Source organism: Anabas testudineus, chromosome 24, assembly GCF_900324465.2.
Source record: "Anabas testudineus chromosome 24, fAnaTes1.2, whole genome shotgun sequence".
Lineage (NCBI taxonomy): Eukaryota > Metazoa > Chordata > Actinopteri > Anabantiformes > Anabantidae > Anabas > Anabas testudineus.
In genome coordinates this window covers 2,433,794-2,447,829 of record NC_046632.1, presented here as the reverse complement: position 1 = coordinate 2,447,829, position 14,036 = coordinate 2,433,794, and the positions used below count along the sequence as shown (strand labels likewise).

Genomic DNA, 14,036 nt, shown 5'->3' with positions numbered 1-14,036 from the left:
CGAAGGATGGTCATTGGGGTGTATGTGGCTTAGATGGTAGAGCAGTCGTCCACAAATCGTGGGATCAGTGGTTTCGATTCCTGGTTCCTACTGTCACGTGTTAAAGTCTCCTTGGGCAAGATACAAAACCCCAAGCTGTCCCTGGTGAGTGAGGTCTGCTGCATGGCTTGTGTGAGTGTCAGTGGTGTGTGAGTGCGTGTGAATGGGTTAATGAGAGGCAGAGTAAAAGTGCTTTGAGTACAAATTAGGTAGAAATGCACTATGTAAGTGTAGACCATTTCTTTTTCATTTATTATTAGCTGGGAGGCATTAAGAGACCACACACGTATGCAAATTTCGACAAAGGCTAGATAAGATAAACTTTATTAATCCCCTAAGGAAAGTTGTTTAGATAGAAAGATGGTAAAAGTAGTTAGCAATCATCTGCTGTTAGCTAGAGTGTTGTAGAGCCTGATGGTCGTGGGGATGAAGGATCTCCTGTATCCTTCGGTCCTAAAACGCAGTGAGGTAAATCATCCACTGCAGCTACTTCTCTGGTCCGTCAGGATGTTGTGTAGGGGAATGTCATTGTATTGTAGAATAGTCTCTATGTTTCTCTGTGTTTCTCCTCCACAGCATCTAGTCGGTCCAACCTCATTCCAGTCACTGAACAAGCGTTTTGCACTAGTTTGTCCAGCTGCCTTACATTATTCTGTTTTATGCCTCCCCAGCAAACTGCAGCACACTAGCTGTTGGCTAAAAGGTTCCTAAGACATCATCACAGATGATCAAAATAACAAATCAATTACAAGACTACAGGATTAGCAGCGGAAACCATCTTGGAATAATGCATGAAAACTATAGGTAAGTACTATGATTTTTATGCTCTTCCTATTGAATGCAGCTGGGATCACATGAATTAGGTTGCGAGACCAATTTATATGTGTGTATTAGATGGCAATAAATAAATGCCATCAGTCTGTCTCAAATATCTGATAGTATTGTTGAAACTGATCTTTGGTGCAACTGCATTTCCCATCCATGTACAATAAATTCTCAGCGATGTTCAAATACAGTGACTGTCAAGCCTTGTCAATTCAATTTAAGCAACAATGTAAAGGTTCTTAATGGTAATGAATGAACCAGCTGAATGTGAATGTTGCACATATCAAATTGATCACCCTTGCTGTGTTGGATCACTCTGCTTGGGTTCAGACTTTTTAGTGGAGATTCCAGGTTGTCTTGGAGAAGCTTATTATGTGTTTCTAACTAATCCTCTCCCTAACACTCTGGGCCTGAGTGAATGTCTGTGTATGTGTGTGCGTGAGAGTGTGTGCACGTATGTGTGGTCTTACAAAACCAGGGTTTGGCAGAAAAAGTGTCCAGCAGAGGGCCTTCTTTTCTCAACTTTGACACTTGGAGTTACTGAGTACAGAGGTCAAGGCAGTGCACAATAATGTTCTGCTGCACACAACACACACTTACACGCACACAAAGCACAGGGGGTGGTTGAGTTTAATGTCAGTCTGATGCATTTTCTCTTCTGTTGGATTCAACAACAAAACAAGAACTCTCATAGTGTCCACAGTACACTTTTTCAGAGCCACTATTAATCACATTTCACAAACACAAATATTCATTATTATGCTACGGTCAATAACAAAGATCTTTTAAAGAGAGAGTTATTTGTTTTTAGCATGTAATGACTGGATGGCAACTATCGAAACACTGTAAAATCTACCAAACCCTGGTATTCATGGTGAATGATGTTAGTCTTCACGATGGTTTAGCAGGTACTGTGATTGATGTATTCAGTTGAGTGCTTCCATTCTTCCAACTGTAGAATATGGTGGAGAAAACATCATGATTTTAGCCTGCTTTGTTGCATCAAGTCCTGGCCCTCCAGTGATTGGGGGGAAGATGAATTCCTAAGTGTATCAAAAGAATTCTTCAGAATAATGTTAGAATGTCTGTACGTCAGCTGAAACTCTGTGGAAGTTGGGTGATGCTACAGGACAATGACCCAAAACACACAACAGAATGGCTTCAGAAAAACACAATCTACTTTTTGGAGTTGCCAAGTCAGAGCCCAGACCTCAACAGCCATACACATAAGACATCCAAAGAATATGACAGAGCTAAAGCAGGTTTGCAGCAAAAATGGGCTACAATTCCTCCTAAATGATGTGCAGGTATGATTCACAGCTACAGGTAGTGCTTGGCTGAGGTAATAGCTGCTAAGGATGGTTTAACCAGTTAGTAAGTCCAATGGTTCACATATTTCTTCCACTATCACTATGGGTTTTTTTTGTTTATTCTCAATAAAGACATGAAAGATGATTTTTTTTTGTTATTACTTTAGGCACATCATTTCTGTTAATACTCTTAACTTAGATGAAGCTCAGATCACATATTATGACAAATAAATGCAGAAAACCATGAAATTTCAAAAGGTTCACACACTTTTTTCTTGCCATTTGCAGTGTCCTTTTTGTAACCAAACTGTAAGCATGCCAGTATGCAATTTGTTTAAGTGCCTCTGCAGTGAATGATAATGTAGCCCTGTTCCCACTTGACTTGTGTTTTTATCAACATCATCTAGAAATGTTTGTGAATGTTTGCAGCAGCTGTAATTATAGAGCTGCAGAGGTCTGTAGGATCTTGCATTTGTGTGGTGCTTTGGTGAGCCTGGAAGCTTCCCTGTGATGTTCTGCTAGGTGGATTTTCATACATTTAGACTGTATTCTTCAAAGTAATAAAAAAAGAAAGAAAATAATTGTATGGGTTGGCTTATGGCTTATGCAGGGACAGCCTGTCCTCCAGCATAATTTCTTCATCTTGAATGAAGGGATGAACCATGATTTGCTAGTACTGTAACCCTAAACAGAGTTAACATGTTTTTTGCATCTACAGTTAGAAAGTACCCTAAAGGATGTTACCTATCAAAATCGTTGGGCTCATCCACACACAGAACCAGCTGCTCAGGCCCCCTCATCAATCATTGGGAGATCAAATCCTAAAGAAAGAACAAAATCAAATAAGTTAGGAATTACTTTCGTAAACGTGTTTCTAAATCCTTTCATTTCAAATCCAGCATTTCACTTTGACTCAGTCATGTACAAAGCTGGTAACAAATCTCTCCCATCAGACCCCAGATTCCAAAGAAAGTCTTCTCAGAAATATTACCTTTATAACAGTGCTTTCATTTCCTGGAGTCAGTAGACATCTTCAATAAAACAACCAATCCCCAAAGCATTTTACCCCCTGAGAAGAAAGCCACACACACACACACACACACACACACACACACACACACACACACACACACACACACACACACACACACACACACACACAGCAGTTGCAGTAAACTCATTGTTTGCAAAAGATAACCAATGAAATGAAAAGTGAAAAGTTCACTGTATCTGGCTTAGACTCACAGGTGACCAAGGCTCATATTAACAGCACTGTACATGAATACCTGCAGGCAATAGTCATGAGCAGCACTTTTTTTTCTTTTTTCTTTCTGTGCTCCCCAACAAATTCAAAGAAGCAGCAAGCAGTTTTTGCAAAATCAGTAGCTTGAGTCTGTTTTCTCTGACTCCTGCTGCAGCCAACACTCACCTTCAATAAAGGGCTTTTCATTAATTGTAGTAGCCAGTGTTATGTAAGACCAGATGTCTTCAGCTCCCAGTGTCCCTGCATGCTTTTTATGTGAAAAGCTTATCAGTGAGAGTATAGATAATGTGTGTGTGTGTGTTCCCTGCACGTATGTGCATGTGTGTGTTTGTGCCGTTTGCGCTTGGCCAACAGGACAGAGACAAAGCTGTTGCTAAGCTCGATCGTTTGCAGCTGAAGAAATGCAGTGTTTGTGCTGGGTTGTTTGGGTGCCACCTCCCTGGTGATGCCCTGGGCACTGGTACCCTAACCAGGCCTCTCTTGGCTGGGTGCTGCCTGGATCAGTGGGTGTTCTTGCACCTAACCACCGTTTTCCTGCAGGTTCAGTCCTAAGACTGGTGTTAGATGAAAATACTAATTACATTCATATCAGTGTCAGTTTGGGACTGGTTTGTTTTTACCCGAGAATCCATCCATGGATGGGTTTGTGTGTGTGTGTGTGTGTGTGTGTGTGTGTGTGTGTGCATAGTGGCAGTCAAGCTTATAATGAGGTTTGGAGGCCCTCTGACCAGGCTTTTGAAACAGTGTGCAGACACTTGGCACCCATGGGACACTAGATCATTTGGACAAAGGGGTATTCATGGACACATACATGCAGACCCCTCCAATGCACACACACATCCTTGTCTTTCTGTAGTTGTGGGGACATAGTGCATTCCCTAGCCCCCATTGTAATTCCACTGCATATCCTCTGAATACATTCTGCTAAATAACAAGCTGATATTCATCATTCACTGTCGACTACCTCCTGTCAACCAGCTCCATCTCCTTCAGCATTACAGCTTTGCCACCTCACGCACTTTGTTTTGAACATGACCGTTTCCGGACTCTGTCTCACTTTGACAACAGATATAGAACCAAGCTCCTCCTTCTTCAAACTTTCATTAATTTCATCTTATTTAAATCTTTTGGTGTTTTTCTAATATGAAATAAATAAAACATAAGGTAACAGATACTCCTAAGGATGCAAAGAAAGTGCACACAGCCTGTAAGTTACTATGTAAGTAACATTCTTTTGTGAAACCAATTCAATTAGAAGAAATATTTAGCACATAGCTCAGAGAGCTCGATGCACTGCAACTTGAGAAAACACATGCAAATAGACAAAATGTAGAAATGGACTCAGACACCACCAGATACCTGAAAACATCAAGTTCACACTGTCTGCATGTTGCATTTAACATTTATACTAATAACTGTTAGTTACAGATGCACATTTTAAACAGTGTCTGATTTTTTGTCTGTGTCCGTCCTGTATGTCTGTCCCCTTAGAAACAACAACACATTTATTTATTGATTCTTGGAACAACACCTTGCAACAGGCCTCTCTCCAGCTGCCAGTAAACAACGATGAAATATGAACAGCAGCAGCCAAAAAGTGTGAGAGCTGCTACAAGACACAGATAACTTTGCTCACAAGCAAGGAAGATTTTTAAAAGCCTGCAATCAAACTTAAATAGACAAAACACACACTAGTTAAGCAACAAACACATCATGACACTGTCATCTGACAATAGTAAGTTTATGTGTGGGGGGGCAACATAACAGGTCCTTCAATGATGTATTACATTTATAAAGTAGTATAAGAGTCTTCTTTAGCAATTCAGATACCTACACTAAAGAATAACAAGTAAAAAAACTTTCAGGTGAAAGATTACTACTAATGTAGACAATAGGCGCCACTGGACAACTAATCTGAATAAAATTTATCAGATGACCTATATTTTAAGTGAGCTAAAAGTATTTAAAGGATTTAAAAGTAACATGTGGTTGACAGGTATACCTTGTTACCCAGATGCATCCTGTGAGATATCTCTGAACTCTTGGTTTTAACCTTGGGTTTAACCTGTGAAGACTGGATTTGTAGTTGGGCATAGCTAATCTAACAATTTGAAATGCCTGAAAAAAAAGAAGAAACCTCTGGTGTACTGAGCAACATACACAGATGAGGTTAGGCAAGGAAAACAACAACAGCTGATGGCAGGAGAATAAGCTGTACCCAAACAACAGTCTTGGGCATTTGGAGAGCATGGGTAGCTGAATGGTTACACCACTTACCATGTAACTACAGTGTACCTGCTTCAGTCTAGTTGGGCACCTTTATGCTACACCCCCCTCTTTTCTCCATCAGAAAGTCATGTTGGAATTGCAGAAAAGTACAGAGATGAACCACAAAAATTCTGGAACAAAGTTTTACGAGCTGATGAGACAAAGATTTGATCTGCTCATGATCCAAACCATGCAAGCTTATCTGTGAAGCACTGTGGAGTTGATGTCAGGACTTTGGCTTGTACCACTGCTTCTGGCACAGCTTCACTAATCTTCAGTGATCATATAACTCATAATCATAGCAGCTGAATGATTGCAGCCATGCACAGAAACATTTTGTGGCAGAGATTGTTGAAATGTCTCTATACACCTCTGCATGTTAGAATCACAGAGAAATGCATCAAAACTTCTGAAGATCCAGATCATTCTGCCAACTAGCCACATAGAAAGTAATGAGAAGGAGGAAAAAATGGAAAGTTTGAGACTGTAATCATCAGGCATGAACCCAACTGAACATGCATTTCACCTGCTGAAGAGGAGACTGAATAGAGCAGCAACAACCCACTGACATACTTTAAACAGAAAATTGCTGCCTTTACCACTAAGACTGTAAACATTGTGAAGAGTTTTCTAAATGACTGCAAGACATTTCATCCTTGGAAGAAAGGTTTCAATAATAATTCATATTTTATTAATCCCCTTTGGGAAATTCTTTGTGGACCAGCAGCTGTATTTTAGGGGCCAAGCTTTTGGGGTTAAGTGTCTTGTCCAAGGACACTTGTCACATGTGGCTAGAAATCAGAAGTTGAACCACCAACCCTGTGGTGCGTAGACTACTACACTGATCCACATGTATGTAAGTGAGTAGTAAAGTGTGTCTGAAGTCTTTCTTTAAGGAGTAGTTACATCAGGTAAGAGTTTTGATGCTGTTGTCTTAGCATTCATTTTCAGTATGTAAGCAATTACAAAAATTGTAGGACCAGCTTGAAAAATTCCAAAATATTTTTTACCTTTTGCTTTGTTTCAGTCCTTATGTAACATCAAGGGATTTATAAAGTAAATAAACGTATATCTAATACAAGCTCTGTCTCATAAAAAAGAAATGAAGTTGACTTTTTCTACACTTCATTCTTCAAGTATTTTTTAATAAAAACTTGAACATTAGTTTTTTCACAGAATCTGTTTTTGTTTGGACTAAAGAACAGTGGGCTGTTGATATATGGGTTAAACCAGAACTGTCTAGACTTGATGATAAAATATGAAAATGATACTGAGAATTATGTTTTATAATTGAAACTGGATGATTTGTCAGTCTGCTGCCTGATTGAAAGAACATGAGTTGTTTTCTGGTGTCTTTTTAACTGGGAGATGCCCAATAGCTTGTTTAATAAAATAAAAACACATCTTGAGTGTGTGAATAAAGATAGTACACAAACACTCAGTCATTGTCCACATATGAAACATTTAAATGAATGATTCACATGGAGAAAGAGAAGAGAAAAATACTTCTATTAGGATCAGAATGAACTTTTCTGTCAACAGTTTCTTTGACTTTTTTCCACATAAACATTTATGTATGTTCAGTACTTTTTTTTTTTTTTGCCTCCAGGTTTGCCACAGCCGTGGTTGTCTTTGTCTCTTTGTCCAATTTTTGTAAAGGCAATATCACAACAACACTTGGAAAATATACAGAAACACCTTTGGACTCATGAAAAGATGAACTGATTAGATGTGGTCAAAGGTCACTTTGATCAATGCACGTCTCATTTTTGTCAATGCTATATGAAATGCACATCTGGCACAAATTTCCATTTGGATGAACTGATCAGAATATAAATCTGAACAGACATGCACTCTACCACTGGAACATTTGGGATCACTTGCAAATTTCCTTGTTTTCTAAAGAAAAACACATTATCATGCAATTCCTGAACAATTTTATCCATTTCACAAACTTTATTTCACAAATTTTATAAAGCTAATTGATTATGAGAAAACTATTTTGCAATTGTGTTGCACAGCTGAGAACAGTTGCAACAATGGAGCAAACAAGGGTGTATAGTTTAAGGCAAATATGCCTCACAGGTCCTGAACTGGCAGCTGCACTAAATAGTACTCGTCAAACACCAGTGTCAGCATCAACTGTGAAGAAAAGCCTTCAGGATGCTGGACTCCATGGCAGAGTTGCCAAGAGAAAGCTGTATCTCAGACTGGCCAAAAAACAAAAGAAAAAGAGCACAGACATCTGACATTGGAAGGCTGAAAGAAGGTGTTGCCCACAGATGAGTCCAAGCTTGAGGTCTTTGGATCAAACAAAAAACATTTGTGAGATGCAGAACAAATGGTAAGATGGTAGAACAGTGCTTGATGGTTTGGATATGCTTTGAAGGTGGTAAAATAGGAGATTTATACAGAGGGAAGGAACGCTATCAAAACTGACAGCTAGAATGCCTGTGGTCGAAGTGTTTTTTTGTCTTACTTTGTCTACGTTTGAAGAACACAGTCATAATTTCCATCAAAATCATTATTTCTAACTCTGACAATGTCCGCATGTCCTGTTCTTTTGCTATATTTCTTATTCAGACTAATTTCATGTGTGTGTCTTTGGAAAAGAATAAAATAAGTGATCCCAAACTTTTGAGAGGTAGTGTATAAAAAGTGTATGAAACTGCAAATAGATAGATAGATGTTTTATAGTATACAGTTGCTCTGTTGTGAAATTCAATGGTGGTTGACCCAGGTATTTGGGATGACATAAAATATAACTATTACTTAATTTGTTCAATTTAAATCATTAATAATTTAATTTAATCTAAAAAACTAATTGTATTTTATATGGCTGTGCACATTTTGGCATTGTATCAAATTCTTCATTCCTTGTTGTATATGACTCAGCTGAGGCTACAAACACCCTTATATGTCATAATCCTGGCTCCACCTTCTGTCTTTCTGTCCCCCTATTTAGATACACATCCCATGCCTGCAGATCTGATCCCATTCAGGTCTCCTCATCTTGCACATTCATGAGTGTGATCCACACAGTAATACATCAAACAGAAATTAAAATGTAGTTTAGTAGTTTTGCCTGGTACAGTATCTATAGCATGCATATACTGTGTTTTAAATGTTTCATTTAGTGAGAAACCTAAACTGCAGACAGTCAAAGCGTTTGTTTGCCAGTTTATATGTGAGGATGTGAGATTGTTGGTTTAAGAAAATGACAGAAGTTGTCCAACACAATGTCTCCTAATACAGTGTCAGAACCCTGTGGAGGAGGGGTTTCTGAAGTTATATGAACAGCAGACAAGCTGTTCTAATGAAGTATAGTGGACCCCTAAAACAAAACAACAAAAAAAAAAAAGAGAAAATAGAATTACAGAATAAAGCCTTACTGTGTGATCACATCAGCTGTTTGAAATTAAAGTAGAAAGATACAAAATATTACTTAAAGTGGTTTATGACTTTTGGTGCATCCACTTTGCTTTTGAATTATTTCTTTACTGGAACTTAACCAGAGTCCATCTGGCAGATGACAGACACATCCTTGGGCATTTCCTTTTCCTGCTAGAACAATTTCTGCTGTGAAAAAGGCCTTTTAGCACTTGTCTGACCATGGCCACAGTCCTAGAATTCTAATACATGGACTGGTTTACACATCTGGAAAAACACAGAGCCAAGTAAAGCATATGAGTTACAAGATCAATTAAAAAACAGCTATGATCGTGTTTTGAGAAAGTAGATGAGAAAGAAACAGAATGAGAGAGAGAGAGAGAGAGAGGGAGGGGAAAAACTGGGTCATTCTTGGTGGGCTAAGGTGTCAGAACTAGAACACAAGTGTAGCACCAGGGTGTACCAGGTCCTATCCAACCCTCCACAGCCCCTATTCTCACAGACCGTGAATAGTGAAAAATCACAGGATGTCAAATTCCCAAGGACTTCATTACTGAAAAGGGTCACACCGGGGTCAAAGTCATGACACATGCAGTAAATTTCTGGCATTATGTTAGAATAACCGCACTAGTAGATCAGTCAACCATCCAGTAACAGTCACATGACAAGTACATCAGGTCCTCACATAGCCAGCACCAGCAAACTTCCCACACTTTTTGCACTGCCCTTTTGAAGTGCGTTAAACTGTTTTAAGTTTAAAAAGCTCTCGCATATTTCAGATCTGTCTTGTCTCCTATTATTTTGTGCAGTATTGACACACACAGTATTTGTAGGGGAATTTGTTGTGCTTTGAAACCTGATTGAAAACATCACAAAGGTAGGTTCGGTAGAACATTATTTTATGGATTTTTTATTTTTTTTTTCAGATAATTAGGTAAACACAAAGCCCATCAACTTCTATGATAGCCATATCGCATCAAGTTTAAGCCAGTTCCAGGGCTGGTTCGGAACTATCTCTTAATTTTTAAACCAGTTATTTGCATTTCAGCAGCCAAGGAACTCTGAACAAATCTGAACATGCTGGTTGGTTGAAAAGGGGTATGATAGAGCCTGGAGATCTAACAAATTATAGCTTGTGTTACAACACCCAAGGTGGGATTACTGTGTCAACTGCCATCTGGTTTAAAAGGTATAATACTAACATGGGCAGTCACTGCTGATACTCCTTAAAACATCTAGACCATCCTCAAACTACTTTATCTCAACAGCTCAGAAGTTACTGGGCCCCCATCTGTCCAGGAAAGAATATGAAGGAACATGTTCTCCATCATCCACCTATAGATAGCATTCACAAAAAAAGGCCTTCACTGAAGTGTGAGTGTTTGTAGCAAGTATAGCAGCCAACAGGAATTAAATTTGGAGCACTAACCCATGAACCTAACATCCTTCATATGAATTTTAAGTGTTTCAAACTACTGTGCATTTATTCAGCATTAGTGAAACATGCAGCAAGTGTTTTCAGAGCACCTGTTGGCACATCGCCAATACACTGCATGTGCTATAACTTCAACAAGACAATTTAGACATTTTGCTATAAATACTTCCGCGTCGAGCTTCAGCATAAATGCAGTCAAGATGCTGCTGAGAGATGGAAATAGCTCCAGCTTTTCTGAATGATGATCATATGAAGAGCAATGATGCAAGCAAAATAAACCATCTGCAGTCCAAAGATAGCCCACTGTGCTGAATGCATGTGTGTGATTAAGAATTCACTCTGTGGTGAGGAGGCAACACTCAAACACATGTTGATTTAACATGACCTTAAACGATGCACATGTGCTCACTCTCACTCTCTCTTCTCTCGCACACACATACACACAAACTACTAGAGTTTGATGAATTATCAGATGAATTAAACTGATAACATGGGATGTCTCCCATGGTGAATGGCAGAAGATCACACTCTGTAGAAAAGCTGGTTTGCTCCAAGACAATCAAACACATGCCTAGTTAGGATGCACGTACACACACAAACTGTCAGAAAAGGTGCCATGTGCAACTGTTTGGGAACAATCCATTTAATTTCTCTCTGCATAAAATCCCTTTTCACTTATGGAACAATCACAGTTTGCTTACACAAAGCTGCTTTACTGTTTACTGTACTGTTTGTAATATCAGGTTTCATAGTCTATTTATCTCGGACTGTGCCAGTTTAGTCTTCGTCTCCTTTGGTCAGACTATCTTTCTGACACTCTAGTGTTTAAGCTGTTGTAAAAATGCAAGGTTTTCTTATCTTATCTTATCTTATCTTAACCATTAGGTTCGGTTAGGTCAAGTTGTGGTTTGGTTTAAAAAAGGGTACCACCTTAAGGTGACAGGGCCTTTTTTGTCACGCTGGCCAAATGTTTAAATACTGGCACTTAATCTGGTGGCATCTCACACTGGACTCTTGGGGAAATGTCTTGTGGGATATCTCATTGACCCATCCAACCACAACTTACAACTGTTGCTGGTCACCTAAATATACAGAGGCGTTTTGAAGGACACTGCAGGTTCCTATCTTGTTTCTTTCAGGTATTAAAAGAAGCATCATGTTTCTGTTTTTTTTTTTAGCCAAATGTAGTGTTTTAACAAATGAACAAAACCAGCATGTGTAACCATAAATGAAAAAAGTAAAACTGCAATAAATGTCCAATAAACACAACCAGGTATTCTCAGCCCAATCGGAGTACCTATCTATGATTAATCCCTATATCAGTTTTATAATACCCAATGGTTTTATGGATGCAGTCCAGCCATATGTGTAATGAAACTTGTATTACTTGATGTTTAACTATGGCTGGAGATTTAGTTGCAGAACAATTCACACCATCAGTGCCAGATGCAAATGGTCTCAGAATTTTGGTGAAAAAAATAATTAAATCCTTCAGGACAACAGATGTGTGTAGGCTGAACCAATGAGTCAACACTGGCTGTAATAAAATGAGGAAGTTCGTCCATGTTAGACAATTAATTGAAACTGGACAAGAACTGCATCCATTAATTCTCTATTTGGCTTTAAGCTTCTTTCAAGTTCTGTCTAATGAAATCTTTAAAGAAGCATGACACATGGATTTTACATGTGAAGTGTAAGAAAGCAAAAACAGACATACTGGAAGAGAACCATTCATACAAACAGCATCTAAATGGTTCAGCTAAAAAGTATATAGTAACATAGTGCAAGAGGATGCTGGATATAGGGGGTCATCATCTCAAGGTGCTTGCACAGTCATTGCGCACAAAGCTAAACAGGATAACTGAGTGTTGATAATGACAGAGACATAACAAGCAGTTGTTGTGGGGTAAAATGCACAAATCAGGGAAACACCCTTCCTGCTCAGCATACAGGGTAATTAGCTATTTTCACAATGCTGAATTAACAGCGGGGAAGGGCAGACAACTGCCCATGGGCAAATTTATAAAACCCATTTCCAGAAAATAAGACTTTTTAAATATACAATAAAACTAAAATGTGTGATTTGTTAATTCACTTGAACCTCTGTCAGACAAAAGTTCAAAGATATTCTGTGTTTTCACTGAAACTTTTCACAGAGCTTAATTTTTTCCACATTTTGTAATGTTACAGCCTTATTCCAAAATTGATTTAATTCATTATTTTCCTCATAATGACAATGCAAAAGAGATTTCTTAAGGAAAATGAAAGTATTCACAGTCAATATTTTGTTGAAGCACCTTTAGCACCAACTACAGCCTCAAGTATTTTTGAGTATAATGCTACAAGCTTGGCACACCTATTTTTGGCCAGAGCCAGAAGGACATTCACAGATGTGTCCCGTAGCCACTCCTTTTTTTTTATCTTGACTGTGTCCTTAGGGTCATTGTCCTGTTTAAAGATGAACTGTCGCCCCAGTGTGAGGTCCAGAGCACTCTTGAACAGGTTTCTCTGTACATTGCTGCATTCATCTTTTCATCGTGACTTGTCTCCCAGTTCATGCAGCTGAAAAACATCCCCACAGCATGATGCTGCCACCACCATGCTTCCCTGTAGGGATAATATTGGCCAGGTGGTAAGTGGTGCCTGGTTTCCTCCAGACATTAAGCTTGGCATTCAGGTCAAAGAATTCAGAGAATTTAGTTTCTTAGGGTTTGAGAGTTCCTCAGGTGCCTTTTAGCAAACTCCAGGTGGGCTGTTGTGTGCCTTTTACTGAGGAGTGGTTTCCGGCTGGCCATACTACAATACAGGCCTGATTGGTGGAGTGCTGCAGAGATGGTTTTTCTTCTGAAAGGTTCTTCTCCTTCCACAGAGAAAGAGGAGAACTTTTTCTGTACCCATCCCCAGATCTGTGCCTCTATACAATCCTGTCTACTTGGCTTGGTTTGTGCTCTCACATGCACTGTTAACTGTGGGACCTTATATAGAATATATAGAATAAATTTGCAAAGATATAAAAAAAAACGTCTTTCACCTTTTTATAGGGTATTGTTTGTAAAATTGAGGAAATAATGAATTTATTCCATTTTGCATTAAGGCTGCAACATAACAAAATGTAGAAAAAGTTAAGTGCTGTAATTACCTTTTAATTATGAGAGGGTTGGATGGAGTGTTGGCTAACATGCTACTGGCTGCAATTTCTCCCTGAAAGCTGCTTTCACGCATGCACTGACACCCTGAACATGTCGGGACTTTACCTGGGTGAACTGCTTATGAGAACGCAAAGCTCATGTCGGAACGCAGAAGGTAATATTCTGGAGTAGTAGTCACGTGGCCAGAAATGCCGCTGGCAGCATGTCCATCCGCTTTTGTTTGTAACTGTGAAACATATTTTCTTAATTATTTCTATCTATTTATGATTAAAAGTGCATCTTATAACTGATGTAGTGACTGAATTAAGGTAGGCTGAGATAGAGAAGACGTAGTAGAAGTAGCAGAGTAAGTGTAG

The 14,036-nt window shown here is 38.9% G+C and overlaps 1 long non-coding RNA gene across 2 annotated transcripts in view; it reads right to left on the bottom strand.

Moving 5' to 3' along the window:
* The window catches only part of LOC113149438, a 76,222-nt gene that overhangs the window by 4,769 nt on the left and 57,417 nt on the right, over nt 1–14,036 (bottom strand). Inside the window, exons 3-4 of one of the 2 annotated variants that reach the window (XR_003297580.1) lie at nt 2,919–2,995; nt 1,568–1,907 (exon numbers count right to left, since the gene is read on the bottom strand). This is a non-coding gene — a long non-coding RNA (uncharacterized LOC113149438). Of the gene's footprint in view, nt 1–1,567; nt 1,908–2,918; nt 2,996–14,036 lie in introns of those variants that run through there. The other variant, XR_003297579.1, reaches the window with a different exon arrangement.